Here is a 20,628-nt window from a genome sequence, read left to right on the forward strand (position 1 = left end):
TTCTACAAAATAAATACTTCTGGGTCTGACAATATAGCGATTGACAGCATTGGATTTGATGTGCACATTTTGGATACAATGACATGCATATACCAAGTCAGTGAGCCTGGGCGCCAGATCCCTTTAGTGTTTTATTTCAACAAGCAGCCCAGATCCCCATAGATATTTTGGTGATACTGACACTCTTGTGATGGAATGTACCTGGTAAGACAGGAATGATCCCAACTGCACGTCTCCAACTGGAGTCTGAACCTGGGGGGCAGTCAGGTGTACCATGTAGCTCAATGGAGCATGTTCCTGGTCCTTCAGGATTTGCATGTCCGTTTCTGTGACAACTGGGATTCTGAGAAACATGTACATTTATAGAATTTCAAATAATCACATTAGACTGAAAGAGTGAAATTCCTTTAATTTCTCCATATAGACTGTTATGTATGTGGTTTACCAGAAGTAAGTACATTAATATTTATTTAATCACATATAAATGTTAACAACACTTAATTATTTAAAATATATTTTAACAGGATAAACCTTTGATTGTAATGTTGGACTATGACTTACTTCTTTGTAGTATCAATTTGGCAAGTCATTGGCTTCCTCTTCCTGTTCTGGGTGGGTCTTGCTACAGTGATATGATTCATGGGGACTGGGGTAATTGTCCTTCCCCTAGGTTTGTGCCACTGCTGGGGCAAACTGGTGCAGCTCTGCAGCTGTGGCACATGCGTGTACTCGTGCAGTTTCAGTCCTTGCAGGGACTTGACCAAACCAACGATGTGGGAACAGCGCCCTCCAAAATTTGGGAAAGAAATACACAAATATAGCAGATACCAATTCCACTTTCTCATGTGAATGTAGATGCGAGTATAATATGAAATAAGAATAATTGAGTGAATGGGATTTACTAAATTTAGTAAGTGAAAAAATGTTTAAAAGATATACCCCTGTTTAGTAGCCCAGACTGATACATTTACTAGAGTTCAACATAGCAATGACTGCCTTCATGAAAAATGTGTACTGTATACGTAGTTGATAATTCCATCAAAATGAAAATCAAATATAACCAAAAATATATTGAAATTGTAATATTTTGGAGAATTGTATGAAAATATATGGCTATATATGTGCAGTGTGTAGCTGAAGACAAGATGCTGGTTTTCTTGATTATGATTTGTACTTCGTGTACCTTTTTACACATGTCCCAGATTTAGACATCACAGTACAGATGTCCGGGCTTGTTTTGGGGTGTTGTTGTTTTTTTTCTCTGCGTTTGTTTGGACGTGACAGGGGTGTTACCCTGGTGTCACAACCAGTCTGTACACTGTAACTTTGTGTGTATTTTGCATTCTAGTATTGATTTTTGTTTTATTTAACAAAGTAGATGTCATTTGACAGCGAAGTGGAGATCGAGGCTGACCCGGGGAAACGGCCGTGATGTCATGGGCTTATAAGAAAATTAATTCCTGGGAGGGAACATTAAGATATTGATGAATGTTGTCACTCTGGTTTAAAATAACGCATTTTAATGCACTTAACCAGCCTTGCAAGAACAGTAGGAATCGGCAAATTCTTGTGATCGTACATCTATCTCCAGCTGTAGTTTGTGCGCCTCTTCGCGCTTCGATAGCGATCTCCAACATTTCGCGTACACGAAAACGGCCTGAGTATGACTGAAAACTTTAATGTCGTGCACATACCCTTCTAGAAAATAATTTAAACCCCTTGCTTGTGCCCTTTTTGATATTCTATCATGTTCTGGATGGAAATGTAAGGAGATATTGTCGGGTATTGAACTGAGACAGTCGTCTCCCGGATGACATTCAGCCATTTTGACAGCTCAGCATAGCAAAGCTTGGGGGACATAGCAACAGTAACCAATGTAGGCGTGGCTTCGTAGCGTCGGTCGGAACTATGCATGCTCGTGAAAGTTGGGGATCAGATAGTCTCAATGATGGGTATAGAAGGTTGATCGCTGTCGGTCGATTATTCACTTTATTTGGAATATTGTTGACGAACGCAAAATGCCACGTCTAAGTGAAGCCAACCGTCATATCGCCATTGGTTCGCTTGAAGCTGGCCAGTCTCAACGTGCAGTTGCCCGACGCATGAATGTTCACCAAAGCACCATTTCACGGCTCTGAGAGAGATATCGCAGGCAGAATTCGGTAGCAGATGCCCCTCGTAGTGGGCGACCTCGAGCGACCACTGCGGCGCAGGATCACTACATCCGGGTACATCACCTGCGTCATCGAACAGCTACGGCGACCAGTACCGCTCGACAAATACCCGGATTGAGGAGGTTTTCTGCACAGACCGTCAGGAACAGGTTGAGAGAGGCTGGTTTACGTGCCAGAAGACCTTATTTTGGCCCTGTGCTTCGACAACAACATCGTCGACATCGAGTTCAATGGTGCACCAACGTTCAGGCCTGGAACCTACCGAATTGGCGTAGAATCTGGTTCAGTGATGAATCACGATTTCTATTGGAACGATGCGATGGAAGAATGCGGGTGTACAGACGTCGACGTGAACGTTTCGCCGACGCTTGCGTTCCCGAGGTGTACAGATTCGGCCGGGACAGTGTTATGATGTGGGGAGCGATCACCTGCCGTAGGAGAAGTGATTTGGTGATGATCCAGGGCAACCTGACAGCTCAACGGTACTGTGACGAAATCCTACACCCACACCTCCTTCCAATCATTGATCGCCAGAGGGAGTTGTTTCAACAGGACAGTGCCAGGCCCCACACAGCAAGTCACACTAGAGACTTTCTCCAGAAGCACAACATCAATGTGCTCCCCTGGCCCTCAAGATCACCAGACTTAAACCTGATCAAACATCTGTGGGATGCCGTGGACAGACGGGTGCGACGCCATAACCCTCAGCCCCAGACACTTCAGCAACTCGCACAGGCACTACAGGCAGAGTGGGCTGCGATTGGGCAACACGAGATTCTGAGACTTATTCGTTCGATGCCGAGGCGATGCCGTGCAGTTCTGGATTCCCACGGTGGTCACACGAGGTATTGACTTCAGCGCCACCACACGTCTCCATGTGACACTCAAACTGACTTTCCTCGAGTTGGTGTCAAAGACGGATAAGTCTGCATTCCCAGTGTGCAATTTCGATATATTTCATTGACTCATAAAGCCTATAAGATTTTTAAAAATAAACATAAAAATACAGTTGAAATTCCTATATGTGTTCCTTTTTCGGAGAGTATATGTGTACCTAATCCTGTCGAGTCGTTAAAGCCTAAGAACGGTTTTCGTAATCTGTTAAAATTGACCCGGGGGTCATTCTTTCCCTTTAAAAAAGAAATTAATAATCCAATTAACCCATTTCCAATGTTAACGTAGGAACTAGACGAGCCTTTTCCCTTGATAAAGGTGACATATATGAGGATGATTAATTGGATCAATGAATTGTGTCAGTCAGAAATATGACGAAACTTAACACTGTACACAATTACAGGGAAATATTCCCGGATGATTTTAATATCTGTGTCAATCCTATCCTGATAACACATTTTGATGATCTTCGCAACCAAATCAAACACCAGAATCATCCAATCATAATTGTCAGAAGATTCTGCCTACACTGAACGAAAAGTGCTTGTTAAACTACCAAATCTTATTTGGTATAGTACAAATTAAAGGTGTTACTTACAAAGGATCATTCATACTTCCATCGGAGGATGAACACTCACATTATTTAAATTCGGAATTTGCATCACTTAGGATGCTAATAAAACTTTGCATTATTGTTGTAGGTTGTATTATATACCCCTGTCTTCCGAAACACGAGACCACAGCCTTATGAGAGAAGGTGAACATTTGACTGAATGACGTTAACATGACCCCACTTCATGTTATATCTCATGTGTAAAGGATCAGAGATAGGAAGAGTTGACATGTAGATAGTTTAATGAACAAATTTACTTGTCCGTGAGTTATTGTTGCGATCGACATTGGAACGGTTTACACTGAGATGCTGTAAACGTTGCTGTATTGTTGTGGTATATTTTTTTTAAGCTGTTAAGAAAATGTCAGATCAGTTGAATTATATACCTCTGTCTTCCGAAACACGAGCCTTCAAAAGAGGTGAATATTTTACCGATTGACGTTAACATGGCCCAACTTCAAGTTTCATATCCTGTGTAAAGGATCAGAGGTGGGAAGAGTCGACATAAAGTTTGAAGAATTTGAATTTACTTGTCCTTGAGTTGTTGCTTCGATCGACATTGGAAGGACATTACGTCAGATCCTATTTCCACTTGGATAACCAGTTAATGAATTCGTACAAGCGCGTTTCGAGTATGAAGATGTACATAAAAGAAACTGTCATGTCCAGATTACTCAAAGCTTCGAAGTGACGATGTATAAACTCTTTCTGCACATGGATACCGTGTGTTTGATCTGTATATGGCAAACAGATTTAGGTTCTGACATTATGAGTATAATGAAAATCCCCCTCGTTGAGTCCATCTAGTGGAACTACCAAAGAGGTGAAGTGGGTGATTAGATGTCTTGGATCCATGATTGGTAGTCTGCATATCTTGTGAGGTGTTCACAGCTAAAAAGCACAAACCGAGCAGTCACTCTCATACAAACTATTTCAGGTAAGAGGTAATGATCCAGTTTTACTGTTTAGTCTCTGAGTCATTTCGCCTTTAATTTGATGGCTCAGAAAAAATACTCCTCCTGGCTTCGGAGTTTAATCACGTCTCAATGTTTCGTGCTTGTTGAGTGAAAGGGCAAATTCTGACAACAAACATAGGTGGTTCCTCTGTCCTTACTATGATTTTTATAGACATAGGATTCAAGATCTCCACTAGCTATATTTGCATTTTGATTGGTAGCACATTGGTAGCCACCGAACCTAGGTCGTTCTCCACTTCACTTTGCTTGCTTTGAAGCCTGCTTGAGTGACAACCAATCAGATTCCAATTTAGACAGACCGTCTACTTTCAGAAACGAAGAATTGATTGATATGTATCATGTTTATATAGTATGATTATGAACAACAACCAAAACACAGGCAGTGAAAGGTGCAAAGGGGCTTGTAACTAGATAAATGACTCATAATTGGCCCATCTAGGAATGATAACTTCTTTATCGGCGTTTGCAGTAATCCAGACAGAGTTATCAGCTCCAACGCCACAAGGCGTTGGAGCTGTCTGTCATGAGACCAGGCTGGTCCATGATGCTAGATTTACTTGCAGCTCGAAGATTATATCTGGTGAATGGGCAAAAACGAGCGCTGGATCCTTGTGAGAGGAATACCAAAACAAGGAATTATCTATAAAGTTCCATGTCGTCTTGTCGTAGCAAGCACTAAATGTCTGATCAAAGACTTCATTAGCAATGCTTGGAAAACTTTATCAGGAGACTGGGAAGAAACGGTCGATGGTTTGTGTAATAATATGTTTGTTGACGTCCGTAAAAGCTCTCACAGTCCTGTCATAATAACTTCCAAATAACAATCAAGACTTCTCTACGTGCGTAGAGGTGAAGTAAGATCACTCTTCTGTTTATATTCCTCCTTTGGATTGCGCCATTATAACTTGATCTGGTTTAGAATGTCACATTCAATGATCGAATCATATTGAATACAAAATAATAACTGATATTGATCTGGATCTAATGGCCCTCCTCTTTAAAGTGCATGCCGTTGCGTTGTTGGCTTGTTCAAATTCTTCAACTTCTTCATGGATCAGAGACGTTTGTGTACAAAGCTCTGGTTAGCTAGCTCGTCCGTTTTATGCCGCATGCGGCAATATTCAAGCTACACAAAACGGAGATGGAAATGATCGTGCCTGAATAAAGTGAGTGAGTGAATGAATACTTTAAGTCACATCGGCAATATGTCAGCTATATCGTGACGAGAACAAATTTGACACTGGTAAGCCTGAATAAAGTAAACCAGGGCTTGAATGAGTGACGTCTACTTGGCACAGTGATACATCATCAGGCACACTGGGTTCAATGTCGAAGCTGCGACATTTAGATCCTCATTACGAACATACAACTGAACGTTACAACTTCAAGTCTTCTGAGGAGCTTCCAATGAAGTGATCTTGGTGGTCGTGATAGCGTGGAGTGCATTTCCAAATCTGATGCATCAGTGACAAAAATTATGTCTAATGCAAGCCGCTGTTGTGACTTGTACCCGTTTTCAGATGAACAATTGACATGCTTTTGCATGTGTTTGAGATTAAGGCGACAGGTGGGGCATGACACAGGTGGGGAACGTATAATTTCTTAACTGCACTGCAAAAAGCAAGGAAGGTTACGGTTATGGTGAGTTTATACATACATACATACATACATACATACATACATACATACATACACACACACACACACACACACACACACACACACACACACACATACATACATACATACATACATACATACATACAAACATGCATACATACATACATACATACATACATACATACATACATACATACATACATACATACATACATACATACATACATACATACATGGGTTCCGATAATAATAATAATAATAATAATAATATTGTGCCCATTTATATAGCGCCAAACTCCACACTAGGTATGCTCGTAGCGCTAACAATCAAGGCACAGCACATTATTACCCCGGATAACCCAAGTTGCCTGTTAGGCGCTAGAAGGTTATAGTCATATGACTTTTTTCACCGGGTACCCATTTTCCTGCTGGGTGAACAGAGACAAGTTTGAACAAACTCACTTGCCTAAGGTGAGACCACATGTGTCACATGTGGTTCGTTGTGGGGCAGGACTCAAGTCCTAGAAACTCTCAGGAGACAAGCTTCCAAACACGGTCACCCATCCAAGGACTCTCCGAGCTATACGCTGCTTAACTTCACCGATTTCTGACCTGAGCTTTGAGCACACGACCACGCGCCACCACCAACCACGCGCCACCACGGTGCGCCTAGTGAATACGATGACACTCCAATGAACCTATATATATATCGACGTTCATTTGAAAGTGTTGACATTGTTGATCTATTGTGGACTTCCCTGACTGGAGCACACGATGACACATCAGACTCTCCTTAACGACTCGACGGTATCCTCACATGACTAATTACTCCGTTAGAGCATATTGGAAAGTTGTTAATAATAGAGTTTACCGTTTCAGTTCTAAGACATCATCATCGTATAACATTGAGCATTAAAACTTTAAAATGGAGTGGAGTAAATTTTGTCTTCATCTGAAGTGTTGCGTCCCTTTGCGTGACATGAATCTACGATCTCGGGTTCTCAAGGCGCTGGCATTTTTTCCCTCGATGATTGGATGTCAATTTCAACGGCACATTATATTCTCAATCTCAACCCCCTAGGGATCTTACAACTCTTGCAGCCACTAAGCGCACCGAGTTATTGTGGCATCCTAACGAGGTACCCATTCACAGCTGGGTGGACTGGGACACATAGTCACAGTACTTTGTCCAAGTTCACTGCACGTTCCTGTACCCGCAACAAGGTGTTTGCACGTATTCATGTGGCCACCATCTGGTCATATACCAATGTGGGTTCCTTTAAGTGCACAGGGTTGTGTTCTGTACACTAGGGGTTGTGACAAGACTGAAAGAGTGTGCACACAAAGTTCACTCCAAGGTTTTTACACCCGATCACAGGTAGGCTCGATCCCGACACCTCAACCTCGCTGGATCACTAGCCTGGCGCCTTAGCCAGCTTGCCCACCGCGCCCCATGCTCGCCCACCGCGCCCCGTTTTCTTCAGCTCCACACTGAAATGGCTTTTGACACATAAAGCGGTGTGTGTGAGTATCGCAACACCATTCCAGTCGTATACACATGGAACATTGTCGGATATCAAACACCAGGCATGACAACAGAATGTTTTATCCACGAAACATCATAACTTACTTCAACAATAACATAATATGTTAGATATCAGTAATACGTGTAATTAACAAATTATGTACTTTTGGTCGTCTCAACATATGCTTTTCAGCAACCCTGTTTAATGTTTTAGACATGACTTTTATATGACCTAATCCTGTGTACATCTATATGCACATATATGCATTGTTGTTTTGAAATGAATGGAAATGTAAACAAAAAGTGGAAATATAAAAAAATAAGATAAAAAAAAAGAAGAAATTATGTCGAGAGGCAGAGGATTAGGTAATTTTCCATCATAAAATATAATGCGATTCGTCAACACTTGATTCATCAGTTATAAACAGCAGACCCTAACACAATACTTTGAATTCCATCATTTGTAATATTGGAATGTCCTGCATCCGGTCCCCTGTGTTTAATCTAGGAAACAGTTTTGGATATAGAATGGATGTGGAACCCTAGAGGGGGCATTGTTGTGTTGTCGCTTTGTAATGTCGTCCTTTCAAAAACAAACAAGACGTGTTGAAATTAACCAAAGCGAGATACTTCATCAATGCGAAGATTTCATGGTGGTAAGAAGATAAAACAGTCAACGCTTTCAGACAAGATTCGTAAAAGGCAAGCAGGTACGTCACCAGGATGAGGTTATTTTCAAAAAGAGAAGACGATGCAAGAAGGCTTTGCAAATAGGTACAGCCAGTTGCCTTTAGAGAACTTACATCACTTTCAACCAACATCTATTAAGAACTAAAATGGCTCTTTTCCTCGTAGTTTCTTAGCACAATTCTAAGAGTGAGATAATATCATATTCATGTTTCAAATACGGATAAAATGCTAAGCATCCCTTCATAAAGGTCATGGCAGTAACACTTAGCAAAGGAACTGACAGCAACTGTGTGGAAAAATATGTGGTCCAGTGGTTAACATATATGTCTGCATCATCCGATAACAGAATAAGGATGCAAAATTCCATAGATTACATCTTTCACTTAACACCCATTTCCTACTACGTCTAACGTTGTTCCCTTGTTTATGGTAAGCCATCTTTAGCGAGATAAACTTTTGATACGATAGTCATAATGCTTCTTTTATGTTGAATGTTTTATCCTCTTAAACGCGAAACGTTTCTCCCAAGAGCACAGCTTGAACGTCAATTTATTTCGCTTTGCACATGCCCTGTCGTGGGACCTACAAATTTATCGAGAACATTTTTTCATAACATTGGGATTTTGGACGAATGCTTTATACACCTGATGACATCGTGAAATGTGTTCTTTATTTCAATGCCTTATCTAAACGAAGTTACATCCCAGTAACAATCTCGTAATCACAAATGTTGTTTTTCAATCTCAGAACGTCAACATATATTCGTCTCCTAGCAACACGGTGAAAATATTACGTTTTTGCTTTGGTTTGACATTTCACACAGCAACTTCTAAAATATATGTCAATTAATATACTAATGCACCCTGATAAGAACTATGTGCACTAGTGAGAGGTAAAAAGAAACATTGACAAAGAGGAACAACGATCTCCAGAGGTTCCAGTCAGGAAATACACTATGGTTTTCTCAGCTCATTCACATCGCGATGGCAGCTCTACGAAACACAAAAAGCCAAAAAATTGATGGATAACAACTTGTGTATTACATTGTAATAGTAAAATGTTGCTTGAGCATGGTATAAGGATGTATATAGAAACGTCGCTTATACAGTTATTTAAGAACGTTTTTTTTTTATCCACAAACGTTCATCCCACTTTGCCATCTGCCTACTTCCGAGAAATGCCTGTGGATATGCTCGATTTTCTGAGCTCATTCATAGGCCAATGGTAGCTCTGCAGCAAGCCGAAGTAGACAAAAGAAACTGACGGATAACACTTCTCGTTTGCACTGTAATAGTGAAGCGTTGCTTGACAACGATAAAAGAATCTCTATATTAACGTATCTATTACAGTACAGTGAAGACGTTTTATCCACAAACGTTTTGTCCACTTTGCCATCGCACATGCCCTCTCATGGGACCTGCCAAACGATAAAACAATCTTTGTTTTCTGAAAAAAGTAACCTGTTATTCAATTCAACGGAGAACGGGAGGGTTTTTATCAAATTGGATTTTGACAAATATTCATGTACTACAACACTACAACTCTACAAGAATCAAGTAACTACAAATGTCATTTTACCGAAAATGAATAAAACATGTTCCCGTGTTACAAGTCTCCAAGGTACAAGGTAAAGGTATCAGTTTATGGTAATGTCGAACATTTCACACCTCGCAACAACTCTAAATATGAATGTCAAAGACATACTCATGCGACGTGATAAAGCATTTTAGTAATGATGACAGAGAAAAGCCGTATCGACAAAAACGAACAACGAACTATGTGATGAAATCGGGATATAGTTCAAGATAAACTAGATTTTTCTGGGCTCATTCATAGCGCAATGGCAGCTCTGCAGTAATCCAGAGTAGACAAAACCTTGATGGGAAACACCGTCTTGATTGTACTAATATAGTGAAGTGTTGGTAAGTATAAGGATCTGTATAGAAACGTTGGTACTAAAAAAATACGTTTTTATACTTTTTGTCCGATTTGTCATCTGACAACTTCTGAAAAATGCCTGTCGAACAAATCTCATGTCGCCACTCCTTGTATACTTCCAACATGCTTATATGACGTTCCTTATACACAGATATGTTTTTAGATCGAGGCACGAGCATACTTCAGTTTATCGACAAAGACATGCTGAATACCACCTTAGGCATTACCATGTGTCAAGATGTGTCTTGTATTTCTTGTACGTCTGTAAATAAATGGAATCTATTCGTTTATATCTTTTACGTGGATACCAAGTTGTGCAGTTTCTCCTTCAATGTAAGCCATCACAAGGACAACAAGTTAAACAGTCATTTTTCACAAATACTTTGGTCTTCAAACATATAAAAGCCTGTTGGCAATCGACTCTGGAAGGGTTATATCGTTTTATTTTTTATCTATTTTATTTCTTTTCATGCATCTATAAGGTCTTAACATCATTATATTCAGGCACAATAATGAACCCGCTCACGATAAGAAAAACAATAAGTTAGGGGATAATATCAATGATTCATGCAGATTTCTAAAATCGATCATCTAAGAGTTATGTGGCCAACTCAGTGGGGGTGTGTGTGTCGCGATGGGAATCAAACTTGGACCTTTAGCAATGGTGAACGAACGCTATTAAAATGAACACACAAGCGTGACGAAGAACAAAGGATAGTGCCCCCCTGTAGGCCTCCATCCAAGGAATCAGTACTTACTTGTAGTCAATACAAGGCGGCGACATGCTGACAGCTAGATTTAAAAGCTTTTCTGTACACTTCTGCAGCTCACTATACTGACACGGACAAAAGGAAATCACTTCTGACCTGCCCTATTACTTATGAACGAACGTCTGGAAAACCTTTTGCACCGCCACACGAACGACACATGGTAAAACTCAACGTAGTTCCAATATAAGCGGTCAATATATCAGCGGTATTAACAAGGGACCGTCGGTCCAAATGCAGTTACCAGACATCTGTGTGAATATCAGATTCATTCGTATTTTGGGCTTCAGCATCGACTGATGACATTACACCTGGACGAGGATCTTTTCTACAATGAAGAACAGAAACAATCAAACAAAAGTTACAAGAAACAAATGTCTAATGATCCATTCACCAGCGAAGCACGTGTGAAAGAATAAAACCATTATTTACTGATCACTGTAACCTGTACGTAAGTAGAGTTAATTTGTTAAACACCAATGAAATATTCAACTTCAATTGAACCAATCGCGTTATTACAATTGAAGCGTCGGCATTCTAATACAATGGATAGCAATGTGTACCAATGGCAAAGGAGTCAAAAATGGCCCGGGGTTCTTTAAAAGATTAACAGATTTAAAAGATTTCATCTGATTAACCCATATCAATGTTCAGGGAGGAACTAGCCGAAACTTTTTCCTTGAAAAAGGTGACATATATGAACAAGATTCATTGATTTAGTGAATTGTGTCAATCAGAAATCTGACGAAACTTAACAATGTATACAAATACAGGATAATATTCCCTGATAATCTGTGTCAGTCATATTCTGAAAAACAAATGGAAAGATTATTCACGATTCTCGTTGACAAACAAATTCTTTGATGATCTTCAAAGTTTGGTTTTGCGGAACTTGTATTTCATTGGCTGAAAACCATACTTTATCTTAAATAACACATACAATTCAATTATCTTCGCAACCAAATTCGACACAAAAATCATCCAATCATAGCTGTCAGAACATTCTGCCTATTGCACGAAAAGTGCTCGTTAAACAAGGAAATCTGATTTGTTGTAGTATAACTTATAGACAAAGGATCATTCGCACTTCCAACGGAGGAAAGGATCCATATTGTCTGAATTCTAAATTTGTATTACTTACACTAGACGCATAACACACAGTTTTTGTATGCTGAAAACGTTGTTGTATTGTTGTGGTATATTTTTGTAAACCTGTTAAGAAAATGTCAGATCAGTTGAATTATATACCTCTGTCGTCCGAAACACAGCCTTCGAAGGAGGTGAATATTTTACTACTTGACGTTAACGTGGCCAACTTCAAGTTTAATATCCTGTGTAAAGGATCAGAGATGGGAAGAGTCGACATAAAAATAGTTTAATGTAGAAATTGAATTTACTTGTCCGCGAGTTGTTGTTTCGATCGACATTGGAAGGACATTACGTCAGATCCTGTTTCCACTTGGATAACCAGTAAATGAACTCATATTGTTGCGTTGACGATATGCATGTAATCTGCCTGTACATGGACATCGTATGTGTGATCTGTATATGGCAAACAGATTAAGGTTCTGACATGATAAGTATAATGAAATTCTCTTTGATGGGTCCATTCAGCAAGTGGCAATAACAAAGAGGTGAAGTTGGTGATTTGATGTCCTGGATCGATGATGCGTGCTAACTTGTCGCCTGAATATCTCGTGCGGTGTTTTTCACTGCTGAAAAGTACAAACAGCGCTGTCACTCTCATAAACACTATTTCAGGTAAAAGGTATTGATCCTCTTTAACTGTTTAGTAGCTGTGTCATTTCTCGTTTCAAACGATACCGCAGAAAAATATTTTTCCTTAGTGCCTTCGGAGTTTAATCACGTCTCAATGTTTCGTGCCTATGGAATGAAAGGAAAAATTCTGCCAGCAAATATATTTGGGTCATCTGTTCTTACTATGATTTGAATGGGCATAAAAGGATTCAAGATCTCCACTAACTATATTTGCATTTTGATTGGTAGCACGTGACCTTTGATCCTAGGTTCAGTGTGCTTGCTTTGAAGCCTGCTTGAGTGACAACCAATCAGATTCCAATTTAGACAGACCGTCTTCTTTCAGAAATCAGGAATTGATTGATATGTATCATATTTATATCGAATGATTATGAGCGACAACCAAAACACAGGGATTAGAAGGTTCTAAGGGGTTTGTAACTAAATAAACGACCCCTAATTGTCCAATCTAGGAATGATAATTTCCTTATCGGGCTTTACAGTAATCCTGACTAGAGTTATCAACTCAAAGGCTTTGTGGCGTTAGCAGCTTTGGCGCTGTCTGTCATGAGACCAGGCTGGTCCATGGTGGCAGATTTACTTGCAGCTCGAAGATTTTATCTGGTGAATGGGCAAAAACTAGCCCTGGATCCTTATGAGAGGAATACCAAAACAATGAAGTATCCATAAAATTCCATGTCGCCTTGTCGTAGCAAGCACTAAATTCTGATCAAAGTCTTCATTAGCAACACTTGGACGACTTTATCAGGAGACTGGGAAGAAACGGTCGATGGTTTGTGTAATAATATGTTTGTTAACATCAGGTTCACCACAGTCCTGCCATAATAACTTCCAAATAACACTCAAGTCGTCTCTACGTGCGTTTGCATGTTCCGTTCTCAAGGACGACGATGTGAAAAGGGACGTGGGCTCACTCATCTATTATGTTAATATTCCTCCTTTGTATTCCACTATTATGTTCTGATCTGTTTTAGATCTGATCTGTCACATAGAATACAGATATAATGAGCCTCATCTTGAATAGTGCATGCCGTTGTGATGTTGAGGTGTTCAAAGTTTCTCAATTTCTTCATGGACAAGAGAGGTCCTACACATATTTGTTGTTTCGAAAATGTGTGACCATTATAAGCTACGGTCAGAATAAATTTCAAAACATTAATTAGGAACTGTGCAAAACAAATGGTTAACTGCTCTGAGCGTACAAATAATACGCAATAGGACCTACTGCAACAATTGACTTCTGGTCACCTTACGATAGAACTTCTAGGAACGACATCAACTTTCGATGTTTTGTCCAACTTGGTCAACCTAGTGATAAGGCAAAATCTTCGTCAACGTTAAGCTTTAAGAATAGTGAACCTAAATGACTATGCAATATCGCAGTTTGTCACGATTAATTGTTCAACTGACAGATCATCTTTAAGTGTGTGAGTGAGTTTTACGCAGCTTTTAGCAATAATCCAGTAATATCACGGCAGAGAACACAAGAAATGGGCTTCACACATTGTATCTATGTTGGGAATCGAATCCGAGTGTTCGACTGACAGATCATCTTTAAATGAGTGAGTGAGTTGAGTTACGCTGCTTTTAGCAATACTCTTGCAATATCACAGACCAGAAATGGGTTTCACACATTGTATCTATGTGGGGAATCGAATCCGACTGTTCGACTGGCAGATCATCTTTAAATGAGTGAGTTAGTTGAGTTTTACGCCGCTTTTAGCAATATTCCAGCAATATCACAGACCAGAAATGGGCTTCACACATTGTATCTATGTGGGAAATCGGACCCGAGTGTTCGGCGTGACAGGCGAACGCTTTAACCACTGGGCTACCCCACTGCCCCCATCTTTAAGAATAATAAAAACAAAGACAATATTGGTGTTTTTAAACTCCATAGTACGCAGAAAGGAAAAATATCATCCTCTCTTGAATAAAGCAGGGATGGTTACGCATTGTTACAGTGTGAGTGACTTTAAGGTGGATTTTAGCAACAACCCAGCAATATCGCGGGGGGGGGGGGGGGCGTGAAATAAGCTTCTACTAATGTCGGGAATCGAACCCGGGTCTTACGCGTTACGAGTGGATGCTTTAACCTCAAGGCAGACCCACGGCCCCTCATATTTATTAAATACTGGATTTATGTACCTTTATGTAGTCTTTATTAGGACTTAAACCAGGAAGGCAAAACCATCTTCATCACTGTGTTCAGACATAATAAAACGGACATGTATGCGAATGGCCTGCATCCGTGATGAGTACTGGTGTACCCACTGAGGTTATAGTGATGACATCGATCTGCAGCGTCTGGGTTCCGATGACACTCCATTGTATCTACGTTTATCTTACAGCTTTATTTGAGAGCCATGACAATGATGCTCTGTCCTCGACTGCATTGAAAGGGGCACACGGTGTCACAAACCGTCTTCTTAACGACTTGATGGTATCCACACATGACTAATTACTTCTTAGATGTTTGATTGGCATTTTAGAAGATGCTATTTGATGAACAGAGAGACTTTTCTGGATTTCATCTTACTTTTATTATTTATACGATAAAAAGAAGATGAAACCAAGTAAAAGTCTCTCTAATTACTTCTTTACAGAATATTGGAAAGTACTTAAAATAGACTCTAGATTTAGTGTTTTAATTGTACGACATTACAATTGTATATGAGTGGTACTTCATTTAATTGCAGTATCTTTTTTCTTCATGTCAACCGTCGTATAGGCAAACATATTTGTAAAGAAATTATATTTCCTTAATATATATTGCATATATCGATAGTCTGATGTGGGGATAGATACGTGTATGGGTTGTAGTCGCCGCAATTTTCTGTCCAGAGCTGGGTCCCATTGCGTGACGGGAACCTATTATCGTAGGTTCCAATCCCAGTTCGTCTTCATTAGTTTTCTATGCCTCACAGCACCATAAACGTGCTCATGGTATTCATCTCCAGCTCCAGTCTGAAACGCCTGATATAGACGTTTAACTGTAAAGCGGCGTTGAGCCTTCGTTCACCCACGCAGACAAATCTTTATCCCAGCTGTCATATATCGGTCGTACTGAAATCTGTGACACATGCACAGTAATGTTCAGGTTTGATGTGGAGTACTTGTGGGTTTCACAATGGTACCACTGGCACTGTCAGTCGGTCATCGTCTTCGTTCGTGAGTGAGTGAGTGAGTGAGTGAGTGAGTGAGTGCTTGAGTGAGTGACTGAGTGAATGAGTGAGTGAATTCAGTTCAGTTCAGTTCAGTTCAGTTTATTTCCCTAATCGGGAAAACGTCCCATATTAAAAGTGAGTGAGTGAGTGAGTGAGTTTTAGTTCAGGGCTGCTTTTAGCAAAAACCCAGCAGTATCACAGTGGGGGATACTAGGAATGGATCTAACACAGTATACCCGTGTGGCGGATCGAGCCCGGGTCTTAGGCGGGACAAGCGAATGCTTTAACCACTAGGTTAAACCCCTCCCCTTCATAGCAGATGTGTTGACTGTCAAATATGTATTTTTAATAATTAAGTGACTTTTACAATGCCAACCTGAATTTCACTTAACAGCATAAAAATAGTGTAATGATAACATCTAAAGTTAAAATGGTTTGTCATTTAACCTTTCTATATCAAAAGAACTCCAATTACATGTATGTCAATCACAACGACCTACATATCCACTAGACAAATGATGATGTGGTCTAGACATATCCTCCGCACTCCTGCTATCATTTCAAATGTTAAGTCGCACTTGATAAATCATTCCCAGGAAATATCACAGATTACCTTAACGATAAACTCTGTCATTTTAACCAACAACACTTCCTGCACCGCGTGGAGACGACACCACTGGTAACGTGATCACTGCAGGACAAAGCCGTATGATGAACTGTTTCGAGTAGGCCCTTCATCTTGTCTTGAAACGGTTAAACCGGCAATACTGTTAAAGTTTAAAGGATTCAAATAAGGTTGTGTAATTTCCTTAGGGACTTCTTCCTCGGTGATCATCGTAGATGCTGAGGTAATGGGATTGCAATGAGTGTATAAAACAGCCGCATGGTGCATTTTTTAGCTGATTATGATAATTTCAGCTTATGCTGAAACATATGAAGGTTTGTTTTCGTTAAGGACAATAGATAGACTTGGTAACAAGAGACATGGGACCACAACGCTTTTGAATACCATGAAATACTAACTATAAAGTGAGCGAGGAAGGTTTTACGTCGCTCTTAGCAATAGTCCACCAATGTCACGGCGGGGGATACCAGAAATGGGCTCTACACATCGTGTGTTATCAATGTGCAGAATCGAACCCGGTCTTCTGTGATAACACCGGAACCTTACCACTGAGCTATCCAACGTCTGTTGTATATGTAACCCGGGTTCGGTTCTGCACATGAATACCACACGTTGTTGATCTCTGCCTTGACATCGATGGTTTAAAACTGGTGTTACATTCTCATTTTCTATGGTTGATCCTGGGGGGCATACAGAAGATGACATTCTGCCTGATGTATGTGGTTGGTTTAAATTTATTGTATTTTGGTTAGCAAATATTTAATTGCTTTCTGTCTACTTAAATGCAAGTATGCAATACCGGTTTCTGTGAATTACGAATAACCAGCTATTTGCAGAAAATATTACATGAGATCCTCCGAAAGAACCTAATTTAAGCTGAATAAGCAAACTATTTCTCTTCTATCTCAGTTAACATGATTGTCTTTTAAAGAGTAAATATATTATCCTTACTGTCATCTATAATGAGACACTTGGAAATAACAAAGTGAATCTTTAGAATCAAATATCGCAATATCGTATAATCGAAGACTTCAATACAGTAGTTCATCTATATTTTGCCAAGTCAAAACCCCGGTAAACCCGTCTACTGACATCATGGTCTTAACGAATTCACCAACAACATCCTTAATCAGTGTATTCCCAAGACAGCTCGGGATCCAACGCTACAGTTTGACAGAACGACGAACACCATTTGGCCTTGGAAGCCAATTTCACTGCTCAGCGTCCCACAGCCATGCTGGAACCGGCAAAATATACAGATGAATAACCACTTGCGAAATAAGCTGTTCTCACAAATACCTCACTAGAAAAAAGTAAGAGGGAATTAAGCTCATTACTGCTTGTTGTCAATTTGGAAAAGGGGATTTGCTAGATTGGGTATTTGGCGAAGTGTTCCCTTAACCCTTGCTCTTATCATTAGGGTCTTTGGATCAATGACAAGAAGTCTCATGGAAATGTGCAATGTACCGATGGATCCTCCTGAGAAATCAAGCCGAAATTGGTGACAGGAATGGACTGCCTCGGCTACCCTACACAATGAAAGTTGGAGATTTACTTCGCATTTGTTCGAAAAGAATTCTTTAATTCGACTCACCAGTGAAAGAGGCTGGAGTGTATTAATGACATATACATTCTCTAGACTACATTTCTAGACGTCCCATCTGAACTGAAACGTGGGGATGACATATACACTCGATGACATATCCTCAGCAAGACAAGTTGTGCTAAGTTGTGAACATAGTGTTTATTTACAAGACATGTATTTTTATTGCATAATACATCAACCCTCTTTCTATACAACGTTGCCTTTTAAGCTGTTTCAGTTTTCACCCACAGTGTGAAATTACAAGCAATACAGAACAGAAAAATAGTTTCAAGTATGTTCAAGATATTGACGCCATGCATTCAGCAAACTTTAACGACACAACGACATTAGATGTCAGGTAATAACGTAACGACATAGGTAAAGAACTAGCAACCAACTTTTTGAAACAAGAAAAAGGTGAAAATAGTCAGCTTTCCATTAAGTAAAGATATCCTATCCAATACAAAGTGTTTAAAATTATAAATGACCCCGGAAACATTATCCTTGCTGTCTTATCTATTCGGTTCACGTTGGTTCCGGGTTCGTAGGCATTTAACTCGCTCTGTGCAGGCCTGTAGTTGCTACTGCCGATCAAACAACGCCAGGAGTTGGCGCAGCAACTGCTGCTGTATCTACTCGTCTCCATCTCAATGCATTCATCCCCTTCTATCAGAATCTCCCGTTCCCGTTCATCCGTCTCGTTTACGTAGATAGCTTTTCTTTGAGGCGGAGGTGGAACCTGAAATTCAAAGACAAAGGTGAGTTGGTGCTGAAATTAGATTGGTTGTCAGATTCCTGACACAGACATTTTCTTTACTTTTTTAAATTTTTACGTGTCCAATATGGGTTTTTTTCCACTGGTTAAATTGAGGAAATGTCTTCATTCGGATCGGTAATAGGATTCCAGTTTTCTTGTGAATATTGTCGTGTAAATTTGAATGGCATTTATCTGAAAACCTTGCTGTAAGCTGATTCTAGAGCGAAAGGTTTCGTCAGCTTTTTGTTTATTTTTCAACACCTCCGCAGCAATATCAGCATTATCATGGCGGTCTATAACAACCGTTATCTTGCCTAACACATAAATGTCGTTTTCTTATTGGCTGAGCGCTGTAGCCCACTTACGAGCGAGTAACAATTTCTATGTACCCCACTGGAAATGCCGAACTCATTTGGTACTTGGTAGTAGTAATTCTTTATCTCGAATGATATTGAATCATGATGTTTTGCGAATGCGAAACGACCAACGCCTCTTACGACAAGCATTGACAAGTTTCGTCCACAGTAGGGTCATATCGGTTTTACTGGCTGTGCACGTCCACATTGCTGCTATGGGATTTTTTGTATTCTTATCAACGGTGAAAATGAACTGTGATACCTTCAGCCACCTTCTGCATATACTATTTTATGGTTAGATTAGATTTCCGAAATGCCCCAAAAGAAGGAACCTTCATGTCAGGTTGACTTTCCCATCAGAAAAACGTATTTAGGCTCTGTCCAATCTAACAATATCAGAGTTCCACCTTTGCGTTGTTAGAGATGTAATTTAACCACATATTTGTATCAAAATAGCTTTGTATTGTGTGGATGTGATCATTTAATCTGCTTATTAGACATTGAACTACAGTTTTCAAAGTTGCAAAATAAACATAAGTGTCCCCATGTAGATTGTTCCTGTAGATATGGGATACAATATTCTTTCAGTGTTGCTTTTAGAATTGTGCATACTTTCAGTTTCCCATACATCAAAGCAAATCCCTAACATTCCGTACACTACAAGTCTATAAAATATGAAGAAGTGCTCCTCTGAACATGTTCCTAATGCATTTGTGAGAATCACTCTTTAGATCAAACCTTACCACATTAGTGGAGTGTTATGAGTGACATGTATAATCTGTCACCCTTTTCCGAAACATTTTCCTGAAAGTATTTAAAGACATGACCAGTAAAGCAACGCTTTGCTACAGCCCATATTCCATCTTCATCGTTTAAGAACCGACATCAAAACTGTGCAGTACTTCATCTTCTTTCATCACAAGCATATTCAGACATCGAACACAAATCCTCTGTATTGTCCCGAAGCAGACATTGTGATTATGTGATCATCATTCAGAGAGCCCTTCGTCTGAAGTAGTGGCCAATGAGTTTACTAGACACATACATATTGCTTTTTCACACTGGAAGTGCTCCACCAAATCTTCACTGCGATAATAACACCTCGCATAGAAGAATTGTTGAGACAATCAATACTGGTGACCAGTTCAGCAGACAAACAGC

This window comes from Haliotis rubra, unplaced genomic scaffold (assembly GCF_003918875.1).
Source record: "Haliotis rubra isolate DU_JTF1 unplaced genomic scaffold, ASM391887v1 Scf595, whole genome shotgun sequence".
In the NCBI taxonomy this organism is placed as follows: domain Eukaryota; kingdom Metazoa; phylum Mollusca; class Gastropoda; order Lepetellida; family Haliotidae; genus Haliotis; species Haliotis rubra.